Raw genomic sequence first — 27,325 nt, 5'->3', positions numbered from 1 at the left:
GCTGTTAGCAACAAATGGAGGTAATTTCGCCCACACAGCTACTCCTCCGCCGCAAATGCCTTTCAGTTGCCACTTTGCACGGTGGCTGGGGCTTTTTTAAAGGTCTGAGGGTGAGTCTTGCGAGAACCGAAAAGTCCTGTGAGCCTTAACGAGGGAGCCTACAATGTTCTTCTCCAGATTCACCTTTTCAGGAGTAATCAGTATGTGATACAACATAGGACCCTCTTCCCACGTTTTCAGGGAGTCAGGGTCGCTATGGTTTTCTGTCCTGGGAGAAAATCTGAACCACTGAGGTTCTGACTTGTGTCCATCAAGACGGAGAAACATGCAAACCTGCCCTAGAGAAAGTTTGTCTCAAGGAAGCGTTCCGAAATTTCTGCTTCTAAAGCATCAGTGAGCATTTCAAGTGTAGTGGTACACATTGCTGTAGAAAGGGTTATTCTCCAAGCTTAGTAAAATCTGTAAAAGTCTAAATCTAGAGATGAATGAAGGAAAGATGGAAACATTGTTAGGTACCACTTAGTAATCTTTTGAAATATGAGGCTTGTGGGGTCTACATGTCTGCCTCAGAGTTGTGAAAGACCCTTTGATTTGGATGCCAAACAGGACATCAATTTCATCAGGCTTTTTAAAAGTGCAAATAATGTAGTGTTGCCGGTTGTGTTCTAGGCACATCTTTTTCAGCCATATATATGGGCAGTAAGCACATGGACTATTTTTCCTTACCCAAATACCTCAATCCCTGGTGAATAACACCTGCCACAGAGGAACATGGTCAGGCTTTGTTCTACAGCAGCTTTAGGTGTTGGCGATTCATACTGAGCCAAAGAGTTATAAACAATTGCATGCCAGAGAGAGACATGAGCAGAGCCAGCCAGGCAGCATGTCGGAGCAGCAGCTTGAGCCAGTTCTATTTAAGGATTGTGGAAACTGAGCAAGTGCTGAGGAAGTCTCTCAACTGGCTGGCTCTGCCTCCTGCCTTTGGGTAAACAAGATTCAGGCTTCATTTGGCTTTTAATCTGTTAAAGTTTTGTTTCAGTTTTTCCTAGGTGGATACTGTTGCCAGTAATGTTTCTTTTTTCTAAAATTGACACTATTCTGTGTCAATGTAAAAAAGATAAGGTTGAAAAGCTGACATTTCAGTCAATGGATTCCCAGAGTATATAGGAACTTAATTCATTATTCTACTCCTGGCTGGAAATCACAGGAGATTCCCAAGTGGTGGGTAATTTGGAGCATGTAACCTTTTATAGGACTTCTTCCTCAAAGGTAGCTAATAGCTGCAATAACACTTTCTATTTAATAAAAGTATTAAAACTTACCATGTGATTAACATTGTTCTTCTAACTTTTTGACCAGGCTCAGTCCAGTTCAAGATGCTGACGAACTTAAGGTATGAACCAAATGGAGAAAATTGGCTCGAGTTATTACATAGATGAAGAGAAATCTTGGCCAAGGATGAGAACTCTAATCTGACTGGATATGCTTCTGCTCTGATGGGTTAAAGGATTTACCTGAGGCCAAGTTGATAGGCAGGAATTTATTTAGTGCAGTCACATCTCCCCATTAAAAAGTATATTTTAAATAAAAAGCCTTTAGTAAATAGGTAATACATTATTATGCCAAGAAAACGGTTATTTTAGAGAAAAGAATTTTTAAGTGATATCTAATCTTTTGAAATATTTATCTTTTCTATTTATGGCCATTTTGAGTTTATCTTCGAGAAGGTTGAAGTGAATTGTTAGCATTAGTGAAGATGGGATTTTGAATTTTTTTTTTCATTTTTATGTCAGACCATTACTATGTCTGAGCTGACAATGTGTAATATGTTCGGGAATTCTGTATACTTTCCTGCACAGCTTTTGCAATGGTCTAGAAATGGTATTTATTTCTTAACAGCACATCTTATTTAGTAACTGCTGATCTAATTACCTACTATGATACTTCTTTTACAGGGCTGGTGCCTGAAAGAGAATTGTGTTTGAAAGAAGCTTTGCGAGTAGATAAGGTATATTTGAAGTTGTGATGATTGACACACATAGAATAGAGGTTTTTACTTTCTCTGTCCCTTTCATAGTGGTAGCAGGGGTGAATTTTAAGGTGACAAATACCCTAAGAATGTAAATCTACCCCATAGAAAATTTCATTTCCATAGAATTCAGTTCCATTATTTAAAGTAGTTTTTCCATCAGCTAGCCCTCTCCTGAAGCTTGACACAGTAACAAGACTAGCTATTCTACAACTATCCTAAAACTAGTTTGTCAATTGTGCTTTAATTTACAAGTTATGTGTAAATCCCATTCTTTTGACTGTCCTAAAGGTTTCATGATCCAAAGTATCCTTTCAAAAATTTGGTTTTATATTCCTACACGTTTTTTCTTAAAACATTTTAATGATTAAACTTGACCCTTCTAACAAAACAAATCAGTGGATTCCTAGGGATCAGGGAGGGCTGGGTTGCAAAAGGGCATGAGGGAATTTTAAGGAACTGTTCTAAATCTTGATTATGGTAGTAATTGGATTTGTTAAATTGATGGGTGAGTTTCTCTGAATGTAAAGTATACTTCAATAAACATGACTTTAAAAACATCTTTTCTGGCATCTTAACGTTATTTCCAGTGAAATCTGAGAAGACAGCCTTAGTTCAGCACTTGAATGATTTTACTAAGATTCTGAAAGTGGCAAAAACATCAAAATCACTTTGGGGTATAAGTCACATAAGTGACCTGTATACACAATAAATATCAAAAACAGGACCAAAAGGTGTATGTTGGCTCACCCATCAAGGATATAAAATTTCTCTATGGATGTTTGAGGTGACAACACATACTCAGTGTCTTCCTAACAGCTGCATTTTAAATCTCATCTGTGGTACAGCACTTTTCCCACAATCTCTTGACCATCCATTCTAGTGCCACATGGTAGCAGAAGGGAGTGTGAAAATTCTGTTGCCCTCTATGCCACATCACTGTTAGCACTAGCTTTGGTTTCCCTGTAGCCTTTCCACATGTGCACTTTTCATTACAAGAAAATTTAGAATGGTCTTAGCCAATACTGGCTAGCTTGGGAATTAGGGACATGAATGAGTTCTAGGTACTGAGTACCTGAGCTTCGGTTGATACCAAAGCTTCCTAAGCTACATGTCTTGACTCTAAAATACCAGTCTGAATTCTCCCTTTTTCTCTTGGGATATTCAAGGATGCTTTTGAAAAGAGATGGGCCAAGTAATTGGATCTGAGTCACTGTTCTTTACTGTAGGTAACCTAACCACAAAGCCTGTTGAGCCCTGTCCTGGTGACCTGGGATACTTTCAGTAGCTGCATTGTGCCATCTTGTCTGTAGAGTAAACTGCCTTCAGATGCCTCCTTGTTCCAGGTTTGATACATTCCCTATCCCATCTCCCCAAAGCCCCCTTCCCTGTACCACAGCAATACAGAGTTGTCCAGTACCTTGGTTAAGTGAAATAAATCTAGCATCACCAAAAAACGAATGGGATTAGGAGTTGCAGCTAGCCCTGTGGTTCTGCAGTCAACTTGCCATCGTTGTTGGCACAGCACATGCCTGCACGTTGAGCAGAGCTAAATCAAGAGTGAAAAGATGCCAACATGGCTATTAAACTACAGGCCATTCTTTTGTGCTCAAGTACCCTGCAGAGAAGAAGCAAATCTGTAGCTGAATGAAATGTTTTCAAAAAAGATTAAATCCACTGGAGGAGCTTAGGCATGAAGGGAATCTTTGATTATGGCTATAAAACAAAATGCGACTGGGATACAAATTTAGGCTGCTGGTTGTGATTTCATTGAAAATGTGAAATCTTAAGAACTTGTCACCCCCCAGATGTGACTTTACCAGTATCAGCTATGCTACCACTATGTCAGTTCAGGTAGATGGAGTCATACAATTTGACTTCAAGAATGGACATATACCCCATTTTTACTGAGGTACTTTATAACATTTCTAGGCCCTTGAGTACAAGTAGGTTTTGTTTCTTAAAAGCAAGCAAACCTTTGAGGTTCAAATGAATATGCCAAACTAAAGTATGTGTTTTGGGGGATTCCGAGAACCTTAAATATTAAATACTTTGGAAAGTACTCCATTTCTCCTGTATGTTAGTTCCTATAACAGACATTCCTGCCTCTATGGAGCTTACATGGTGTGACTTATCCATACCACTATGTACGGGGAAACCAGTTAGGATTTGCCTCAGTCAACCTCTGTTATATGGAATAATTTCTCAATATCTGAGTCAATATCTGAACAATTGTCAGGACAAACCAGGAAGAGACTATTATATCTATACCCCCCATTTGATTTGGGGTGGCTTATAAGCAAATAGCAAACAATATAATAATTAGAAGAGGGAATAAAAGCTCAGCAAGCAGAGAGCAGGATTATAAAACCAAGCCATTAGACCTCGTGCTTAGGTTCCTGCCAGTTTGGCTCCGAGCCTCCTAGGAGCCAGAGAAAAGAGCCAGTTGGCAAATTTGTCATTTGGCACTCCTAAGTTTAAAGTGGGTGAGGAGGAGGGGTGGGGTGGTTTGCATTCTAGATTCTCTGGATCCCAAGCGATGAGATGCTTTTTTACCCTCACAATTTCTTGAGAAGAAATAGAAGTACCTTGAGAAGAAGTAGAAGAACAGAGGATGTCTGGATAGCTAAACAGGAATCTGGAGAGTGTGGAGACAGATGCAGTTGACTGGAGAGTAGTGAGGTCAGTCAGCCAGGGACCCCTGTCAAGCCAAAATTAGGGATAACACCTCTTAAGAAAGCAGCCATGTTGAGATTGTGTGAGCAAAGAAACAGCTAAAGATGTATTTGAAAGGCTTATTTTTATATTGTACTCCTAAAGCTTGCCTTTCCAAAATTAACTTGGTATTCATAAACTGAAAAGTTCTGATTCCAATATTTTGTCACAAAATGTGAATTATCACAATCTGGAAGTATGCAACCATGACCAGAATGCTCCCTACTGGAGTTTGTACTGCAAGGGGCCAAATGCCTTGAGGTACCCTCTACTGATGTCACTGCATTGCTGGAAGGACAGCCCCATATCAATCTGTTTCAGAGATAAAGACAAAATCCAGTCAAATCAGTCTGATGTGTATCACTATGATTTGTTTCTGGAAACAAGAGCAGAATGTTGTAGTTGATGGACTGGAGCCTAATGCCATTGATTTTCCAGTTGGACAAATGTCCTGGCATGTGACTCACGCTTTCTAGGGCAGAATATATCCCACTGTACCACTTATAGACGTTCTATAGTGGAGAATTATGTGGAACTCTGGGAATCATCAGAGTCCAAACTGCACTCCAATAGAGAAGCCAGTAGCTATATGTCGCCATTGAGTACTTGAAGTGGGGCTTGTCTAAACTGACATGTGCTGAGGTGTAAAAAAATATCAGCATGGAAGAATTAATATAAGATTGTAAAATACCTCAATTTTATATTGATTATGAGTCAAATTATAATATTTTGGATATATTGGGTTAAATGAAATATATTATTAAAATTACATAAATGTGATTTGCATTTCTTTTGGCAGTACTGGTCTAAAACACGAATCAAAATATTCATGGAAACAGGCATAGTGATTCCACAACCCAATAGAAAGATGTTGTTCTACTACATAGGACAAACAGCAGTAAAATTAACTTCAAATGCAGAATGTACAGGTAAGTAGCTATTTTTTTCAAGGGCAGAAGGTGCAAGTGTAGGAAGCCAGTGCTCCTTAGAAGACTTGACATGAATTCTACAGTTGAGCTGCTAGCACTTCTGGGATTTTAAGTAAAGGATGTCAGAGTGTATTTGTTAAACACTCTTTTGTCCTATGACTAGACTAGACTTGTGGGTGCATTAGAACACTCAAGGGCCAAAGAGCCTGGTGTGCTACATCTCATCAAAATACAACTTCCTTAGTGAGGAATCCGTATGAAGGACAGTCTGGTTTCCTGACTGAGTTGGTTTGGGCTGTGGGTGTATATGTCTGTGTGTCTGTGTCTGTAGTGTCTTTCAGGTTTTTTAAGGAAAGAAAAAAAAAAGGAAGTGGCACCATACATATTACTGGAACTTTATATAAAGTAGAGTTTTTTAAAACTCCCTTATGTTAGGCAAAATATTCCACAAAATTCTCTCCTTCCTTCATTTTCACCTATCTCAGCTCTAAAACGCAGGTCTGTAAAATCCCTTTCTGCAGCTTCCTTACTACTAACAATGACTTTTTGTCACTCTCTTTTAACAGTAAGTGGATTCTTCTCTTCGTTTTCACATTTCTCCTAAGCAGTGGTTCCTAATGCGGCGGGCGGTAACAGGGCAGACAATTTTGCACTACTTGGGGACATGTGGTAATGCCAGAAGACTTGAGTCTCACAACTGGGTGGGTAAGGGATACTACCAGCATCTAGTGGGTAGAAGCCAGAGATGCTGCAAAATTCCTTTAATACATAGGACAGCCTCCACACCAAGGATTATCTGACCCAAAATGTCAATAGTGCAGAGGTTGAGAAATCTGTCCTAGAAAATGTCATTCCCAACGATGCCAACCTGCTCAGTGCTACTGAGTATGCTACAGGCTGTTCCCAGAATGTGACTTTCCCACACTCAGAAAGGTGCTCTGTACCTTGAGGCCTGAGGGTGCTTAATTGCTAGGGTCATTGTTCTCCCTTCTAAGGGAACTTATATATCACAGCACTTACACCATAGCAATTCATTATTATTCTAAGCAAAGAGCTATAGGGATTTTCCTGTAGGCTCCTCAGGAAACTAGGAGTTGATTGTAAGTGTCCAGAAACTCAAAATGTGCTCATTACAAACGTTTTTCTTAATCAGAGTTGGTCCAGCTGGAGGTCTTAACTTGACCACTGAGGGGAAACTTGCCCAAGTCCACTGAGGGACCATCAGATCTCTGGCCTGGCCCTAGGGTCCGGAAACCACCCAAAGGTTACATTACTGCTTCTCCAACAGCTTCAATCCTCATGAGCAATACTTAGCACATCAAAAGAACATTCACAAACCAGCTGTAAAACAAAAACACCAAACATCATGGACCATGCTCCTTCTATTTCTAATTGACCATAAGATTTTGACTATAATTTAGAAGCTGGAGAACAATAAAAACCTGAAAGCACTGAATTATTATGTTGGCAAAATTAAAACAAGCCCTTTCAAGTTGTCTGGAGTGGAATCTGAGTTCAGTTAGTGGGCATGACTGGAGTCAGACCCCTTTCAAACTCTGGCTCGTACCCATCACTGCAAAGACCCATCTAATGCACAGTTGATGGCCTTGGCAACTGGAAATGCATGACAATTGCTCCCAAATGTAGCAGCAGAACAAGGTGGGCACCCAGGAGCAATTTGAGAAATCACTGGAAACACTGGGTGTGAGATGGGGCCACTGTTACTAGAGGTCTGAGCTGTCAGACATACTGTCTACCTCTCAGATGGAAGTGGCCTTCCCCTCTGTCTTCTGAGCATGGGCATTTGCAATCGTACACTTTCTTGCATAGAAAGAAATAAGCATGTGTTCCCATGGTTAAAAAGAGTACAGAGATGAAGACCAGCATGCCAGACTGCTGTGGCCACACGGCCAGCACAAGGAGGGCACAGTGGATGAGGTCCATGACATACTTCAGGGAGCTCTGCACACCACTCACAGCCTCTCACTAGCTTCTGGAATGTTTTCCTGAGGGAGCTGGGTCACAGTGAGGTCAAAGGACCAAAGACCTACATGGTAGCCATAGGAGGGAAAATAAACGTACATAGATGTCAGAGACCTCGGTGAAAATTTCAGCTCTAGGATTGACTGGCATTGCCACGCTGGGTAAATGAACCTTTCTGTGGCTCAGTTTCCTCATCCGTGAAATGGGAATCTTTAGAGCACTCTCTCACCAGAGGATTATATGAGACGGTATTGTGAAGGGTGTCTGCACATAGTAGTTACTGTCATAATTCGTGGCATTATAATCATCTTTTTGAAACATCATTACCACCAATGTCACTATCTAGCAATATAACTTCATTTTGGATGTATTTATTTATGTCTCCACTTCATTCCAAAAATGTTGAGAATAGAAAACAAAGTCTTGAGCTTCAAATCTAGTTCCGGTTCCAAATTTTTCTTCTTTGCTCCTGGTTTAGCTAAGAAGGAATTAACCTCTCTCCCCATGCTCCTTGCCCCCCCCCCACCCCAACTATCAACCACATACAGAGGCTACATTCATTTATACTTCAGATGCAGCATCAGGACACACTTAAATAGGGCAGACGCCAGCCATGGAGGTGACAATGCTGTGTGCTTGAGTGACAGCACTGGGGGATGTGGTGCCTGCGTCTGAGGACATGTGCTCCCAGCTTCTTTCTGCTTGGTTGGTTCCCAGCCATCTGGCCTTCGGGGGTCTCCCTGAGACCCACCTCTGGCCCTACAAAGGCCTCCAGGTTGCCTCTGTTCTGATCTTCAAACTTAACTCTGAACTCTGGTGTTATTTGGATTGAATATGCTGTGTCCTCCGTAATCTCCCTCTGCAGGAGCACTGGCCAGGCCTTCTGCCCTCCTGGATGCCCCTGCCACCCTGCTGTGCTCCCCTGCCCCGGGGGTTCCAGTCAGATTCCCATCCTCCCAGGCTGTCTGACTACCTGGCATGGCCTCTACATCTCTAGGGGTTTGGCCTGCCAGACGCAATACCCTGCCCTGAACCCAGACCTGTAGCTCACCTGTAACATCCCCGCACCTGGCCCTTAACAAGCAGTGCTTACAGAGTCGGGAAGGATTTGTAAGACACTACAGTGGTACAGTGTGAAGCACTCAAAGAAGTGAGGGCTAATTACTCACTGTCAGAATTATTTCTAAGTTGAGAGCATAAAGAGTTGTAGTTCTTAACATTTTAAAAAGCAGTGACTTTTGGGCAATGTGCCAAATCTTGTTGTAGCCAGAGTTCTGTAACTTAGCTTCGATCAGAATGAGCAAATGCCTAGAGTGAACCCTGCTTGGGGATGCAAGTGGATTGCCAAGGCAGGCTGCAGGCTGTGGCTCCTGGTGAGAGCACCTGTCAGCACAGTGACCCAGGCCATGTGCTACCCACACTGGCAAACGTGCAATGTTGCTTCTCATGCATGCAGTTTCACAGTATACCACCACCCCTAAGGTTGTTTGTGATTCTGCTAGGAATAAATATAAATGGCCCTTGCTGGCACTGTGTCACACAGCACACATTTCACTCCACATTGTGGTTCTGTCTCAACGCCTACCCCCAGCCCACCCTTACACAATGCTCATGAGAGCATCCAAATTACAGCCCAAATCTAATGATGATGATAGCTAAAGATGAGTTATTCATTTTTAACAAGTAGTTCTTATACTTCTGAAAGTTTTATGCTGAACATGTTACCTATAGGAATTATCCTAATGCATCCTCAGGACTTCCCTGATGGAGTAATATCATTAGTATCCTGTCTTACAGATAAGAAAACAGTGACACAGGGAGCTTAGGTAACTTGCCAACTGCATCAGGCAGCCTGGCTTTAGGTCCTGAACTGTCTCCTTCATGAGTGTCAAGAATGTTTTGTGTTTCTGGAATCCTTCTCAAAGATCAGCAAAAAATAATTGCTATTGCAATAGAGAAAAGCCTGAGGTTTCTCTCCTACTGAATACTTCTCCAGACTGCAGGCATTACCAATGTGATTCATGTTCTCCAAATGTGATTATTTCCTTTGTGTCAGGAAGAATCAAGGTGAACTCTTTTTCTTCCTTTTGAACTAAGTAGTTCATTATCATAATACAGTGTGAACTGCATAAATCTGAATTGGTCATTCTGCTCTTGGTTGTTCCTGCAATTAAAGGCTGGAAGTGCAAGCCAAATACCCTAATAAAATATAATCCACCCATCAGGTATTTCACTTAAAATATTTTAGAGGTTAGGTAAACTCCAGAGGAAAGAACAGTTTTCTAAACCAGTTATTTAAAATTAGGAACACAGTTTCTTTCTCACACATACACATTCCATCAGAGGAACCAGACTATCCCATGGTTTTAGAATCTCTTGAGTTGAATCTTCAAAACTCATTTCCCCTCTCCCAATATTCCAAAGCCTCTATGGACAAAGGGGTTCTGGGTCTCCATGGCAGAAATCAGGAACACATCCCTTAGCTACATACTCCCACACCACTGTGGCTCCTGATTTGAGAAGGTGAAGCTCTGAGCCTCTGGGGGTGAGGTACCCTGCGGAGGTATGCAGGATGGGTTGTTGAATGAATGAGGAACACATTTGGTTTTTGATCCTGTGCCTTCCCAACGCCACACTTTCCAGTCCCCCCATTTTGGATCTGGGGGGTGGGAAATCTGCTGGCTCTGAGTTGTGGCTCAGGGAGGGGCTTTGAAGATGGTGACTTGGGATTTGGGGCAGGGACAAGGCTTGGGCAAAGCAATGGTGCTCTCTGAGTGGAAGCCTGTTCTCAGGGATTCCATGTGTAAGAGCAAGGCCCAGACTCTTCTCAGGCTGGGAATTTGCAGGCCTAATCACTTGGGCCAATATGCTGTTAAGTGAGGTCTGTTGCCATCACTGTTGATCCACAATATATCACAGCTGGATTTGTCACACAGCAAAGAACCAAAATTATTTTAAAAGAATTTAAACACCTAACCCAATCAGGTATGTTCTCACTGCCGGGTGTGAAAGACATATGGTTGGTGGCAGACTTCCAAGACCAAGGTCTTGGGGCAGACAAACTTGCACCTGTCTCTGGGAAAGGATTTCCCTCACTCTCCCAGGCAGGTGAGGAAAGCTTTGGTCCCACCAAGCTGTCTTCTTTCCTTTCTCCCACCCCAGCTCCCTAGAGAAAGGATCCAATTTGAAATACTCCTTAAATGTAGATGCCATCTGTAGCATTTACATGCTGGACACCTAGAAAATAACTATTTCCACATCCCCAAAACTCCATGTTTTCACATTTCAGCCTTGGCACAACTGTCTGCCTGGCTTGGAACACTGTTCCCTGTTCATGTCACCTACCCGGCTTGTTCTTCAGGGATCTCTTAATTATGCCTCCCTCTAGGAAGGCTTCCCCAACTCTCAAGACTAGATTTGGCACCCTTCCTATATGCTCCCAATCCTTCTGTGCTTCCCTCACATAGCTCCTGTGACGTCATATTGCTGACTATTGTTGACTACTTTATACACTGGTCTCCCGTCCAGGCTGTACACTCCGTGGGGCTCAGACATCTGATTCAGCCATTCTAGTATCCGCAGTGTCTAGAAGAGTTCTTTTCACATAAGACATACAATGTCACAGCGATGAGACCACCACATGCTTCTCTGACTACTCAGCACCATCATGGGCTGCAGACTCCCACACCACACGTGACCCACCACTCACCCTTTCTTGCCAGAATCATGCCTGAGAAGAGAAAGATGATGGAGGTGGAATATTCTGGATGCTTGGGGTCCTGCTCATCTTCAGACAGAACCATGCTATTGGTCCAGTGGACAGAGGAGTGGTCTGGGAGAAAACACTGGTTCATGTTCCTTTTAAAGGAATAAACATGTACCAATTCCTCTTTTAGCAACTAATGGTTTGAATAGTTTTTGCTTCATGTACGTGAACAGCCTGATCAAAAGGACTTCCAGGAGCAAAGGCAGGAAGCACACAGAGCGTCAGACAACCTATGTGGAGCCAGCTGGATATGATTCCCACAGTGACCAAGCCACAGTGCCTCCTGAACCTGGTGCAAGAACTGCCCACCAGGCTAGATAGAGCCGAAAGGGCTGTGAGGATTCTAAGCAGGGAGCCTCCTATCCCTTGGATGCAGGTGTAGCCGGCGGTGATGCACCGTCACACAGATGAAGGCCAAGCCAAGCCATCCAGGAAGGCAGTCTGCCTGCAGTACGCTTCCTGGACCTCACAGCGCATGCGCAGCAGCCTGCTGGTGCTCGGAGGCAGAGAAAACCCTGTGGTGGTGGCCTGTTGTCCTTCAAGGTTAGACTTGTAGTCCTTTGGCTTTTCCAAAGTTTTGGGCTTGTTGATGAAACCATCAGTGGTTTCCCAAGAGTCCATTTCTTATAAAATAAAATCCAATAAGTTTTACATCCGTGTCCTGCCCAAATGTCCTCGGCCCATCCCAACCACATCTGCTTCCTAGTTGCACAATTCCTGTGTGCGCCAATGGTTGCCTATCCAGGCACCTGTGCCTCCCTGCCTGAGGCTCTCTCCAGCCACAGCAGCACAAGGCAGGCTGCTCGTGAGAAGTCAATGCTCCCGGGGACAACGCTCTCCTACTGAATGACAACACTTGGTGGAGAAGAACCCCTGTTTCCTAGGCCCTTCTGGTGGGACAATTTTGAAGTATGTTTTGGAGGGCCCCAGGACTGAGCCACACCTGCCCTCAGTAACCTATGGCAGTAACCTATACATCTTCATGGAATTTTCTTCCTTCCCTGTCTCCATGCTTCCAAGGAGCACCCTCCAAATAGATTACTTTTTACCCCAAATCCTTTTCTCAAGAGTTTTCTTGAGAAACCCAAACTACGGCACACAGTGAAGTCAGGAGGTGGGCACTGACAGGAGGAGAGGATCCAGGAGAGGCTAAGAGACAAATTTCACATGCTTCAGCCACAGTAATGGACTCTTAGAAATAGTGAGGGCTATTTCTGAAGAAACACGTACTCATGAAAAGCTCATAGCTACTTTTCAGTCTTTCAGGATGCACCAGGCAATGACTGTAAACAGATTAAATATATATAACTTTTTGTGAGGGATGTTTAGCACAAATTAAGACAAGCTCAGAAGAGGCCTGGAGGAGCTCAACAGGGCTGTGAAGGAAGGACAGAAGGTCAGGTGGACCTAATCCATTATAGCCCAAAAACTGTGGGAAGGGAGAACCCTTGGTTATAGAAAAAAATATTTTTTTTTTGCCAGAGTAGCTTTAAAAAAAGATAACAGTAACAACAACAATGGGGGGAAAAGATAACTTTGACTTAATTTTTACTATATGACAGGGAGTGAAATAGGACTTTATATAGACTATTTTAATCAGTTCTGTTACGTCACTTTCAGATAGTAAGACTCAGAGAGTCTGAGGAAATTATGTGTGGCCATTCAGCTAACAGTGACAGGTGGGAAGATACAGCACCATCTATCATCTATCTACCTACCTACCTACCTATCTATCCATTCATCATCTAAATATGTATAACTAACTAGTTAGCTAGCTATCTCTATAAATACATATATTTTATTCATACAATGAGATCTGATAGGCTTTGAGTGAAAAACAACTTGAGAGAAAATGTAATTAATTACCAGAAGTCCAGAATGACAAACTGAGGTCAGAAGCAATGCATGGGCTGTGTTATACCAGCCCAATGGGCAACACTGTCAGTAGGCAGGCATGGTTCTTATCTTGGAAGAATGAGGTCAGATTTACTGACAGGTGTCCTTTGCTCCTATCCTCATCCTAATGTTAGAGAATCTTTGATTTTAAAAAGCTCTGCTTCACCAGAACAGCCCATACTCCCTGAGGTAGTTGTCTTTCCAGCTCAGCTCTTTATGGAGTTCATGAGGGAGATAGGAAGAAGTCATTTGTCCCCCAGGACCACAGAATAGGTTGTGCAGGTGTTACTCACATTGGAGTTTCTCTGAGTGGAGCCCCTGGAGTTGTGCAGAGGACAACCTGTATAACTATATACGGCAGCCCCACCTGCCCCACAGATGAGATCTGCTGTATGAACTGCAGGACCAAGAGCACAGTTGAAGCCTTCTCATTTCTCACTTTTTCTGAGCACATTAGCAGACAGAATAAGCAGACACAAGCTCTGGAAAAAGAAATGAAACACTGACATAAAGGAGAAAAAGAGAAACAAAAGCTGTCTCTGAGTTTTCATTATCTTGAATGTTCAGAGCCTCCTGTTGCCTCTCTAGGAAGTGCCCCCTGCCTGTTGCTGGGGTTTTTACAGCCAACTGGGGAACGAGTTGATAAACCGTGGGCAGAAATAGAAACTCTACAAGAAGTGAAACCAAGTTCCACCCAAGAATGAAACCACAACCAATCACATGAGATGCCTGTGTCATCACCTGGCCCTCAGACAGGGGAGCAAATACATGGATGATCTGGTCCAGGCACCGGGCAGCTGCATTCGTCCCTGTAAGTGAAAGGAAGGAAACCTTGCAACTCAGTGAATGAGTCCTTCCTCCTGTTGTAATTAATGTCGGGCATTTGCTAATTTGCTAGCCATGCACAGGGTGAAACGGTGAAAACAGGAAGTCTCTCTTTCAGTCTGCCTATAGATTAATCATAGGACTTTCAACCTGGAAAGACCTTCAAGATCAGTTCTTTTAGGACTTGAACAATTAACAAAGGAGTAAACTGAGGACTAAAAAGCCCAGGTTACTTGGAGCTAATTATTCTAACTTCTGTCTCAACACTCTTTTCTGTCACATCTCACTAGCTTTATAATAAAAGTCATATTAATAGCCTTTATTATCACCAACATGCTGACAGGGAGAGAGATAACAAACAGAAGATAAAGAACATAATTTGTTGAGTGCTTACTCTGTGCCAGGCACATAGTTCTAAGCCTTCTACATATGTTCATCTCATTTAGTCCTCACAGCAACTCTAGGAGGTCTCTAGGATCTCTCCCTCTTACAAATTAGGAAACTGAGACACAAAGAGGCAAAGTTATTTGCTCAAGATCACTGAAAAGGTAAATGATAGAGCTGAGATTCAAACACAGGCAGTCTGACTCTAAAGCTCATTCTCTTACAAGGCCACCATTTCAGACAAACATATTTACAAAATCATTTAGAAAATGATATAATGAACCTCAAACCAGAATCTGTGCTTTTAGATTTCTTTAAAATTAATTAACAGAGACTATGCAGATTTTCTTGTACCCAGACACAGAGGACACTTTCAACACCATGTCACCCGGCTTTTACCCACATAGCTGTTTTATTTTGGGTGGTGTTATTTAAGCCACAGTACATCCAAGTAAATGTAGTTTAAAAGAAAACATGATTATAAGGGTCTTCTACTCTTTGTAAGGAGTGTATTTCAATAGACTCCTCCTTAATAGCTTCCTTTATCTTGGCTATAAACACTTCCTAGCAGAGAGTACCAATTGCACAAATATAGGGCTGGACAAGATCTCCAGCTTTAAGTTAGGAATTTGAATATATCACAGTGTGAATGATCCAAGTTTTATAAATGGGAAAAAAACAAAGAAGATGTCAGATTCTTCCATTTAGCTCCATTACTGGAAAAAAAAGTTCTACCTTCACTATCAGTGACATGTGATAATCAGAAGTCACATTTGGGGATGAATTTTTTTGTGAAAATAGAAGTTTATCACTGGCCAGAATTAAGACATCTTTTAAGTCACATATATCCAGGTCTAAAATTATTTTAATGCATTTTGAGGGGTTCCTCTTCTGAAAGTACAATCTCTATGTTTTTCATAATAACAATATCACCCATTTCTTCCTATGTGCAGATATAGTGCTAAGTGCTTTACAAATCCTGAATCTCAGAGAATCCATCCCAAAACTGAACTGGTGTTGGGGGGTGGGGTATCATTGCTCCCATTCTACAGGTGAGGAAAGTAAAGTCTGGAGAGGTTAAGTAACTTGCAGCTGGTAAGAGCCATAGCTGATTTTAGTTGGATGCAAATCCACGTCTGTTTGACTCCAAATTCATTTCTCTTAAAAGCTATTTTACTGCCTCTTTGGGGGCCTGGATTGGCTAAGCAGCTCTGTTCACTAAGCCAGGCCTACTTCTCAGCTGATTAGAGGACTTGTGGAGCCGAGGGTGGCACAGCTCACAAGCCAGCTGGCCTCTGGTGTCACCGTGAGGCTCTCAGTCCCATCCCACTGAATGGTGATGGTCAGTGGTGTCCTGGCCAGGTTCACCAAGGTCACCAGGGTTATCACAGCTGCATAGCAGGCCTCCAACAGAAGGAGGGGAAAGAGGGTTTGGAACCCCAGAATAGACTTTCTCAGCCCATTGTGGTACATACCGTTATTTAGCTAACAGCTGCTGAACATCTACATGAATACAAAGACCTTTGAGAGAAAGAGGTGCAGTGTAGGTTTGGAGCCAGATGTTACTGTGTTGATTCTATGCATTTTCTTCTTCCCACCCCATTAGCATTAGATCTGATGCTAATTTGTACCTTGCAGACAGACTCTGCTGTTCTGTTGCCCTCATGTCTGTGGGATTTAGACTCTGATTCACAAATTAGGGGTGAGGAGAACACTGGCTAAAGATTAGCCAGATCTAAAACCAGAGAGCAGAGATGACTCACAGAAGGGCATTCAGATCTTGTCTCTGACATTCACTCTCATGGCACAGGGGCACAGGAGGGACAAGGAAGACACTCACAGTGAACCAGCGATGCCAGACTTGTTCCATCTCCCTGCATCAGGACGACACAGCAGATGGTGAGCGAAGAGCAAGGCACGAGCCAACTGCGGGTGGAAATGATATTTACTGTTGGTTTTAAGAAACAGGTTACAGCTATATCATGGTTTAATGTAGAGCAACTGCATTCGACCAATTCCCTGTTCTCACCAGAATGATCGTTTCTAGCAGCAATCGCAGGCTTGTGTAGGAGGCAAAGAGCAGGTTCATATGCTCACTAAAGGCAATGCCTTTGCAACCAAAAAAAAAAAAAAGCTGAGCTTCACAAGTAAATGAAAACATACTTTGCAAGAAGGATGATATGAAAATCAAGATACAAGAGAAATAACTTAAAATTTTCTACTGATACATTACACTTTTCCAGATTGAATTTGTGACTGAAGTTATCAATATAGACAAAGGACCAACAATCCAGATTTTAAATAAGTTAACCTTTTCATTGGTGGATTCAGAGAATGCCTTTCTAAGCCTCCTAAGTGGAATGAAAACATGACAGAAAGCTGTATAACTCTTTTTCTAGTTTTGAAAAGTTATGCTCTATTGCTGTAAGTCCATATCTGTATTTTATTTCACTAAGTAAACCAAAAAAGCTAGAGAGATCATTTTTTACCTCATAATTTACCTCATAATTATGTATGTCATAAGTAAGACTATTCCCCTTATATCTTGGTTTCCTCTCAATCCAATCACCACTTATGACCCAAATATTAACACAGATCCAGCCACGACTAAGCCAAACACTGCTGTTAGAAGAAGGCTAAAAGATGGAAGAACGTTCAAATCCAGAAAGATAAATTTCTCCAAAAGGACATGTAATATGCAGGATTTAAAATCAGAATGCCAAAATTATACTTTTATGCAGTACAGCTACAGCATTTTTAAGTACAATGTAGTTATAATTTTAAAAGCTGGACATAATATATTTTAAGAGCTTCAGAGCATCAAAGAGCCAGGAATCCCAGGAAAAAATATCAGGTGAGCACCTGTGAGAACACAAGAACCCCAAGAAGTAAGCCAGGTTCCCCTGAGATGCCTCCTAATGCAGAAGCAGCAGCTGTGAAACAGAAAGAGCTGAAATCCATGCCCACCAAAGATGGGGACAAAGACAAAACAGGTCCCATTTTAAGCTGAGACCCCATATAACTCAGCCGTCAGGATAAATAAGGGTTAAGTCAAGTAAACCAGTGCTTACCTGGACTTGTAGTTCAGCTTTACTTCATCTGGATGGTCCAGGAAATCTCAGACCTTGAGCCTGGAATAAACACATCCCGAATGGCTAGATCAGCTGGCAGGAGCTAATTAAAATCCTCTCTAAAGGAAGATACTATCATCATAGGCTTCAAAATACTGCTGCAATAATTTTTAAATATAATGCCCAGCACACAAATATAACTGGTCATACAAAGAAATGAAGCACCGTGAGCAAGATCTACAGTAAACACCCGACAATAGAAGACCTACTCAGACTTCAGAGATTTAAATTATCAGACATAGGCTATAAAATAATAATGATTACTGTACTTAGAGAAATAAGTGGCAAGTCTGACAATCTAAGCCAGGAATTGGAAATAGTAAAAAGTAACATAGCTAGTTCTTGAAAATTTAATGAGCTAAGAATCTGTATTAATAGATACTTAAACCCAGAGAAAATAGAAGAAAAGCAATAATAAAGCTAAAAGCAGAAAATAATGAACTAGGAAAAAATGAAGATACAATAGGAAGGTTTAATAAAGCCAAAATCTGGTTCTTTAGAAAAACTAATAAAAAAATTGCAGTTTATTATACAATGAAATACTACACAGCAATGAAATGTGCCAGCACTGGGCTGTTTGCAACAACAAGGGTACTACATAACAGAATTCAACATGGGTAAACATAATGTGGAATAAAGGAAGACACAATAAAGTATATATGGTAGCATTTCATTTATAGAACATTCAAACTCAACTTGAACTAAACCCAACTATATCACTGAGGGATGCCTCTGCCAGTGGTAAAACCAAAAAGAAGAACATGGAATTGAATGCCATAAAAGTGAGGTTAGGGGCTACTTCTCATTGTTGAGTGAGGGGTGTGGTCAAGGACCCCATGAGAGACTTTTTGGGTGCTGACTACATACTAGTTTTTCACCTGATTGGTTGTTTCATGTATTCACTTTATTATAATCATTCCTTATACATATATGTTTTATGTACTTCCCTCTGTATGTGTTATAGTTAGTAATTCAAAGCATTCTTTAAGAAATACAAGATATGTTGAGACATTCTAGTTGTTTATTACAGTTCCATTTACCATTCAAAATACATTAATTTCAATTTGACTTGTCTTAGCCATAGTGATAAGGCACAGCATACATAAATAAAAACTCTTGGACTCATGATGTAGATCAAAGTTGCTTGTAAAACACATGCATCCAAATAATAATTGTTATTAAATAGTATAAAAAATACATGTCTTGAAAGCAAATTATGCCAGTTAACTCAGAGAAAGTAAGATCCTGTTTAGCACAAATTTGCTTTTAGAGAATAGCTGGGCACTAAGTAAAAAGCCAAGTAATGGAAAACCACATGGTTTTGCTCAACAAGTTAGGGCTTCTGTTTTTGTTTTTCTTTGATTCAGGACAGTCTTCATTTGTCATGGAGTGACCACTAGGGAAATACTCAGCCATATCCCTTCTCTCCAGTCTAGAGATGGAGACAGAAATAGGCACACCATTACTTCCTAGGAAGGTAAGACAGGGGCTTTGCGTGGACCTTCCCGCTGAGCAAAATCTGCAGGTCACGAGGGAGTTGAACTAGTAAGGAGGTTTGAGGGTGGAGCTAGCTTTCCATTTTGGGAGAAGCATGGGTGGGAAGATCCGGAGGAAAGAGAAACCCTAACTGCAAACAAGCACATCCAGAGGCTGGTGTGTAAAGTGCAAAAGGGCGAGAGGGTAGGAAGGGGGGAGGATGAAGCAAGTGTGAAGGGAGATTCCCTCCTTCCCAGAAGGAACAGGGAAAAGAGATGGACCAGCTACAGGGGGGCCTCATCTCTGGTCTTTTTTTTTTTTTTTTAACAGCAACACTTTTATTGCTTCTGAGAATTTCCCTAGAGCAGGCATCATCCTATTGCACAGATGTTTCGTTCTCACATTTTAAAGAGTTGCAGTTAAAAGCTTCAAAGTAAAGACAAGTAAAATACCCAGTGTAACTAGAGGTGAGTAAGTGTGGGCTTTAAGGGGACAGGGTCCATTGTTTTTCCTTCACACGTGTACCATCTCTGATTAGCAGCTGCATTTGGATAGCACTTCTGGCCCCAATTCCCAGAGATCCTTTTGAAATCAAACTGGGACCCCATTTATCAAGAAAATCAGAGCCCAGACCTTCAGGAACTTGAATAAGGCTGACACTCACTGGCTTAATTAGGATAGTAGCAGAGAGCTGAAGGCTGACAAAAGTAGCTGAAGTATCCCTGTTTGTCTTAAAGGGGAATGGAGTTCCAAACGCAGGGGAGGGCATATGGTAGTCTGCCCTACCCCGTTCTGCAAGCTTAGTAAACCCAGGAGACAGGCACCCACTGTGGAGAACTGCATGCCTAGTCAAAGGCTTCTTGCAATTTCTTAAGGGTTTCATCAGTGCCATTATTGACCAGTGAGAAGTCAAAGTAGTGAGCATACTGGCTGCAGATGGCTTCTGACTCCCTTTGCAACTGCTGCAGGGCTTCCGTCTGACTGCCCTGGTCAGTGGGTGCAATAAACACAATGAAAGGTGAAAGTTCTGCTGTCCGAACAATCTTCAGGGTCTGGGGCTAAATGTCAAGGATAGCAATCTTGTCCTGATTATGAATCTGGTGCACCGTTTCAAATTTGGTGCCGAACATGTTGCCTTGGTAGCTGCCAAACTCCAAGAACTTGTTGGCAGAGATGTTCCTTGTCATCTCCTCCGTGGAGATGAAGTGGTACTCTTTCCCGTCTTCCTCACTCTTCCTAGGTGGCTGTGTTGTATATGGGGCAGGGTACGCAAACTTCTCCGGGCTCTGGCTGAGCAGGGCATTCTTAATGTGGCTGCTACCCACCCCACTGGCTCCAATCAGCACCAGGGTCTTCCTCTTCAACGCAGGGAGCTGAACCACTTCCTCGTAGGAAACAACGTCCAACTGGTCAAAAATCGAGCTATGCTTGGCCAGGTACTTGTCTTTGTACTTCTTCTTCCCGAAGGGACTGCAGCTCGGGGCTTCACTGGGAGCAGACTGAGCCACACTTGTCACACGCCACTCCTGCAGCTCAGGAGAAGGGATCAATCCTGCTGACTCCTTGGAGGAGCCTTCCACCCACCCCTGCCACCAGTTACTGTCATCCTTGTTGATGATTTTGATAATGTCTCCAGTAATAAACTTCAGTCCCGCCTCCTTGCAAGGGATCAGGTTGTCCTTTTTGGGATCATAGTCAAACTGAGCTCTCATGAACATCTGTAATGCAGGAAGACGATTTTGCTGGTTGGGGATTACTTTTAACGAGATCTTTCCTTTGGTTTCTTTCATCGCCTTTCTGCAGCTTATCTACCGAGTGATTGGTCACATTTGTGCCATTGATTTCTAGGATCTCATCCCTGACGCGAAGGGAGCCTTGTCTATGAATCATGCCACCATGAAGAATTCTTGCCACCGTACACGACTGATTTTCATTCAGCTTCAGAGTGATTGCCATGGGCCTTCTCGAACTGTATGAGTCGCACCTTCCACACCTCCTGCCCCTTGGCATGGACAGGGCTACCCAGGGTGTCAGACCCATTGGTGTACATGTCCTCAGTCATGGCATTCAACTGGTGTGACACTGCCTCAGGCCGGATGCGCTTCTGCAGCAAGTGCTCCAGGTAGAGGTTGGAGAGTGCCGTGCGCATGCTGCCTCCTGTCTCGCCCTCGCTTGCCTTGAGCGTCATGGGCCAGAAGCCGGGCTGCGGGCAGTGGGCACACAGACTCGTGGCGAACGGAGCCGGAACTGCGAGCAGCGGCGGCCTGCAGGGTGGTGGAGGTGGCAGGGCTCATCTCTGGTCTTTTACCCACACCCATTCTACCCATAGAGCTGTGGGCTAGAACCTGCTTCAGCTAGTCACCCAGCAGCCCTCTCCTGCTTCCGTCGTGCTCATCTTGACCATCACTCTCTGTTCTCACCTTTCCGACATCCTCACCAGAATGGCTCCTGATCTCCATCTGTGCCAGTCACTGGCTTCCCAGTCTTCCTGGTGTCCCCCTACAACTTCCAGTGTGTCTTCCTCATTTAAAGAGCCCTGCTGGAAGCCCTCTCAGCTGCTCCCACCACCCTCCATCCACCTGCATTGCTATATATATTTTCTATAGAGGCTACCACCAATTCAGAACCACCTTTGCACCCCTCATGCAGAATAGCCATGACATAATGGCAGAGATTCCATATCTGTACCCTCCTCTCTTCCTTTCTTCCTTTCTTCCCTCCCTCCTGCCTGCTTGCCTGCCTGCCCTCTTTTATGTATTCATACACTCAAAATTTAATAAACATCTACTATGTTTCAAGTATTTTTCCAGGCACTGGGGATAAAGTGGTTAGAAAAAAAAAGTGCAAGTGCAAAGAGCTTAGATGAATAGCTTAGTCTTCTGTTATCCAGGGATAACAGACAGACAATGGATTATAACTCGGTGTGATGAGTTTCATGTTAGATGGGGCTGGGTGCCACCCTGCTACTCCAAAAGCCAGTCATGGAGAAACCATGTCAGGTCACTCTAGAGGCCCACTGGAACCCAGTGGGCAGCATAAGACACCAAGAAAGGACATCAAAGTCAGATACAACCACTCCTCACAGGAGCACCACCCAGCCACCCTCCGCAAAGTCGGGAAACTAGCACCTTGGGTTCTTAACACCTTGGAGATCACCACCCTGTGGCCTGCCCCCAGGTGCACCCCTACACCTCACCACCTCCGTATGCCCAAGGCATCAGGGTTTTCTGTCTGCATCACACCTGGTCCTGGGCAAATCCTCCAGTGCAGGAACTGCATTGAAGAACAGGGGCTTTGGCTGGCAACATGGCCTCCTCCAGGCTGGCTGCACTGGCCCCCAGCCAGTAGCAAGGATCTCTTGGGAGCTGACATCTCACAACACTAGTCCAGTGAAATGTTTCCAGATCCCCTGGCTGGCCCAGTCAGGGAAGAGGTTGTGGCCAGGGCTCCATTACCCCTCCTTGGCCGATCTCCCTTCCAAACTCAAATCACTAACCATAGTGGGTCCTTAGGCCACCCCACCCACCCTCATAGAAATGCCCTGCAATTCTCTTGTCTGTTGAGTTTCCCACTCTCCTGGCCTCTTCTTTCCTGAAATCTTTCCCATCCTCACTCTGAGCTGACAACCTTGGTTCTTATGTCATTAGATGTAAGAGCAATGGAAAAGGGCTTCCAGCGCCCCCATCACCACACCTACCCACCTGCCCGCACACGTGCTCCTCTTTCCCTCCTGTTCCTATGGGCACTTGTCCACACTCCCAGCAAGACCAACTCCTCACCATACCTCTCTCCCCTCCTCCAGAGCATCGATCATTTTTTAAAAAGTGATGTATCCTTATAATTTTAAGGTTGGAGCAAAAGGAAATGTTTCATATAAAACACTGGGGAAATCACTTAAAATATTTACCCTCAGGATTAAATCTAAGTTTAGAAGTAGAATGGTCACATGGCTTCTAACAGTGATGGAACAACTCCAAAGGGTCACAGGGAGACAGACAAGCAATGAGCTACAGATGCAGCCCCAATACAATACTTAAGTTGAGGAATGTAGTGGGCCTGGTTTGACATAGCAGAGAAGGGGGGTCTCTTGGGCCTGCCCCAAGCCTGCCCTGAAGCAGGGCCTCCTTGTAGAACCTCCACAGTTCGAGCTACTGAGGTGTAAGCAGCAGTGTCCCAGGGGCTTCTGGGAAATACTTTACTTTCTGATAAAAGAGGCAAGTGCTAGAGAAGAGCTTGCCTTTGCTGTAATAGTCAATGCTACAGTCAGTGACGTCCCAGTTGTCACCCAGAAGGAGGCGACAGCCAGCCGTGATATATTTGAGCATGATTCCAACCATCAACACCAAATGCTGACACATCAGACAAATGGGTCATTGTGGCAGTGAGGGACTTCTGGACACGCAAAGACCTTCTGAGCTTTGCCCATGCAATTCTATGCTTCCAAAGACACATGCCTATGGATCCCAGTGATGGTTAGGTGGCTATTACTGGTCTGGGAATTCATCCCAGTACATCTACAGTGAGAATGCTCATCCCTTCTAAAAGAAAGCCTACTCTTGGACCAAGGGATAGTGAAGGGGACAGGAGGGAACTCTAATTATGACTATTACTTGCTATGATCAATAAATGGGATTTCATTTAAAGAGTCCAGGCATGAGATTATCCTATTATATTGGCCTCATACAGGTTGGGGAGAACAGAGAAATTAAAACAGCTCCTAAAAGCTTTCTGTTTTCTCTTTCTGTATCAGGTCTGACGACTTATACTGAATTGGGGCTTTTCAAAACAACCAGGCAGATCCATCTTGCATAAATGAGAGACATGTAACCCACATATTACATACAGTGCCTCAATCAATCTAGCTAATGAGTGGTAGTATATATTCTATTCTGCTGCATAACGTCTATCACAATGAGAACAATTTTTTAATGTAAACTGTATGTTCAAATTTATTACCAAACTTGAAGTGAAGCAAAAGATAACTTTCCAATGGATAAAAACTTTCTATTTCATTGGGCTAAAAAGACCCTGTGCAGAAAAGCAAGTAACCCAAAGTCACTTTTGGGGCACTGTTTATCTTTGTGCTAAAAATCAAGATGATACAGTGAAGAATGAGTTTCAGTTTTACTTTCATTTGAAATCATTTCTGTTACCTAGTGAGATAGAATAATTTCCCCTCTAGAGATAAAGGCCATCTGTTTAGCAAACAGAAAGTAACTACTATTTCCCCTTCTTGTTAACAGAACATCAGTTTTGTTCTGTTATGGGGAGACAGCGCACCCATAGCCCAAGGGGATGAATCATAATGGGTGTAAGGCAGTTACTGTCGTGCCTTGTCCAGACTCCCATGGCTAGGACTGGCCTCCACTGTCCTAGCTACTGAGGTGTAAGCAGCAGTATCCCGGGTGCTTCTGGGAAATACTTTTCTTTCTGATAAAAGAGGCAAGTGCTAGAGAAGAGCTTGCCTTTGCTGTTCCCCACACACCCTCTTCCCTTTGAAGGTGGCCATGAGGCCTGGAGGCACAACAGCTGCCTTGCAATCATGAACTGATAGTGTCAGGAGCCAGCAGACTGAGGGTGATAAGGCAGATGGACAGAACAAGCCAGGGTCTTGATGGCATCAATGACTTGCTGGACCAACTCTGAATGGATGACTTCTGGTTCTCTTATTTATTAAGTAATGAATGTTCTTGAGTTGAAGACCCTGTCCATTGAGTGTTCTTTCACTTGTAGCCATAAATATTTCCAGCTAAAGCACAGAACTTTAATTACTGGTTCAATGACTGCCCATAAACCCAGTATCTAAATTTAACTTTTGCTAATATTAACTGTATTTGTCTTATTCCTGTGTGCGTGTATTTTCAATATATACCAAAAATAAGTTGTAGACATCATAACACTTTACCAACCTTTACCACATATCTCCTAAATATAAACACATTTTCTTTTATGACCACATTGCCTTTGTCCCTCCTAAAAATATGATGAATTCTTTGATAATATCTGAGAGCTGGTCCATATTCAGTTTCCTTTATTAACCCCCAACTGTCTTCTTGTGGTTGGAGAAAAGTTCCATTTAAATGGTATAAATGGGACTTGTTGTTGATTGTGTTTTGTCATTTTCTTCTTCCTCTAATAAAAATGATTCACCACTCCCTCCTCCTATAACAACAAAGTGTCCTTCTCCAGCCCGTTACAGCTTCTGAGACTAGGAGAGCCCCTGGAAGGATTTGAATAGAGCTTTGGAATTAAGACTGTAACCAATCACCTAAAAGCCTCAGCCAAAAGTGTTATAAGAGCTCCCACTTGGAGACTTATTTGGGACTGAGCTCCTGGTCTACTAATAGTCTTCTCAGTTAGACAGTGAGGTGGAGGACCATGAACACTTAGTATGGAGTAAAGTGCCCTCTCTGTGAGACAAGCTTCTCTAGTTTGAGGACCTGACCTTATAACCCCTCCTCAAATGATTCTACATACACTACTCCACAATTTACATGTAACAGCGTGAAAAAAAAAATGAACAGGAGGTGACACTGTTTTTACCCACAGTTGTAGTAATTATAATACTGCTTGTGTATTTGTAATAGTAAACACTCTTTATAATCATTATTAGGAAAAATGAAGATGTACCCACAATCTGGAAGAGAGAAATGGGAAAACAAACTAATTGTTTTGTGACATTTAAATTAGGAAAACCAGTTGAGATTTTTGTAGAACAATGTATGTAAAAGCACAAATGTTGTTGATTATCTTGGCTTATTTTTTTAACCTCCTGTTTTACTTACTTAAAACCACTATGCTCAGAGGAGCTGTGCAATTTCAGATCGATGACATGAGGTAGCAGAACCACCTCCTCAGAAGCAACGTGCCCCTTTCCCAAGTAGAGATTCCTAGGGTAACATCTAACCAGAGACTTACCTACACAATTCTTCATTGGCCCAGTGTTTGCAGTTTCAGTTTCAGTCTGTTTCTCTTCATATCCAGAGTTTTCAGTGTCATTTAATTCTCTTGCCATAGCCACAGGCTAGGAGAAAAACATTTCAAATGATGAAAACTACTCTAGTATGGTCATAAGCTGGAAGAAATCAAAGTGCTTTAACTTAATTCCAATTGGATTCCTCTAAATCCATTATATTCATTTATTTCAACTGTAGGAACTTAATTGTGTAATCTATTATAAAAGCTTTATTGCATATGAATAAAGTCATAGCAATTGCTGTTGACAGAAGCCTATTATTACCACTCAAAACCAATTGTTTTGGGGGAAACATCCAGCCAGCCATAATCAGAGACTCACATGCTTATCACACACAAAATTTTCACTAAATTATCTGTGTTGCCATTCAACCCAGGAACAATGGAGTAAATAATTTGTCCTTCTTTAACTTGTTATTTTTCCAACTTTAATTTTTCTAAAGGGCAAATTTATTAATCTTGGTATGACTATTGCAAATCATAAATAAAAACTTTGTTACATTTTCACCAGCATACCCCAGAGAAGTAAATGCTTGCTTTTTCTAGTGACAAGTTCACTCTTAAATGGACTTAAAACAAGGAATTTCTAAAACTTTTAACATTTTGCTTAGCAAACATAGATGGCAGGAAGATTTCAATCTTTCCCTGGATTCCCAGGGGCTGTGTAGAAAGATGAATTACAAAGCAGTGCAGTGAACAGCTTCTGAACCACATGCAGGCATTGTTACCATGGACCACTTGTTGTGGAAAGTGCCAGAGGTGCAAATGTTCCCAGCGGGCTCACGGAAGAGAGGCTAGCGGTTTCTGCCCCTCATGACCTCCCAGCACAAGAGACTGCAGGGAGGCCCTTCAAGGCCTGCAGGTCACCATACTGGGAGAAGCGGACACACCTCCTCTTTGGCCTTGGCTTGGATAAGCATAAGAGATGTGGAAAACATCCCTGTCTTATAAAAACCTAGGACACATGCAGGAACATTCATTAAGATCCTTAAAGAAGAAAGTTTTATTTTGTGCTTAGAAATATGTCAGAAATTTCTTAGAAGCAAATAAGAGCTGGCCCTCTGCAGAGTTAAATGGCAACACATCTCCAGAAGGTCTCTGTGCTCAGAGAGTGTCCCCTTAGAGCTGTGACCCTCCTTCCAGGAAAGGCTGCCTGGCACCTTTCTCTTTCTCCCTGCAGGCTTTGAAGCCCTGACCCTCATTGGCAATCCTCATT

General features: G+C 42.7%; 1 long non-coding RNA gene, 1 other non-coding gene and 1 pseudogene across 3 annotated transcripts; 1 reads left to right on the top strand and 2 right to left on the bottom strand.

Moving 5' to 3' along the window:
• Positions 1 to 349: 349 nt before the first annotated feature.
• Positions 350 to 26,657, bottom strand: LOC118973082 (uncharacterized). Of its 2 annotated transcripts, XR_005062304.2 has the most exons (6): positions 26,053 to 26,657; positions 17,599 to 17,658; positions 16,368 to 16,453; positions 4,618 to 4,730; positions 1,323 to 1,514; positions 350 to 475 (listed from the first exon to the last, which is right to left on the bottom strand). It is a non-coding gene; the product is annotated as an uncharacterized lncRNA (long non-coding RNA). The 2 variants fall into 2 exon arrangements; XR_012132253.1 differs by lacking the exons at positions 16,368 to 16,453; positions 17,599 to 17,658; positions 26,053 to 26,657 and adding an exon at positions 11,002 to 11,100.
• Positions 1,450 to 1,523, top strand: LOC118973158 (small nucleolar RNA SNORD93). Its single transcript, XR_005062395.1, has one exon. It is a non-coding gene; the product is annotated as a small nucleolar RNA SNORD93 (small nucleolar RNA).
• On the bottom strand, positions 19,465 to 21,322 carry LOC108386850 (55 kDa erythrocyte membrane protein pseudogene; annotated as a pseudogene).
• Positions 26,658 to 27,325: the final 668 nt, after the last annotated feature.

The sequence above is a fragment of the Manis javanica genome, chromosome 6 (assembly GCF_040802235.1).
Source record: "Manis javanica isolate MJ-LG chromosome 6, MJ_LKY, whole genome shotgun sequence".
NCBI lineage: Eukaryota > Metazoa > Chordata > Mammalia > Pholidota > Manidae > Manis > Manis javanica.
Note: the sequence above shows the minus strand (reverse complement) of the source record. Positions and strands in the feature narration are given on the sequence as shown.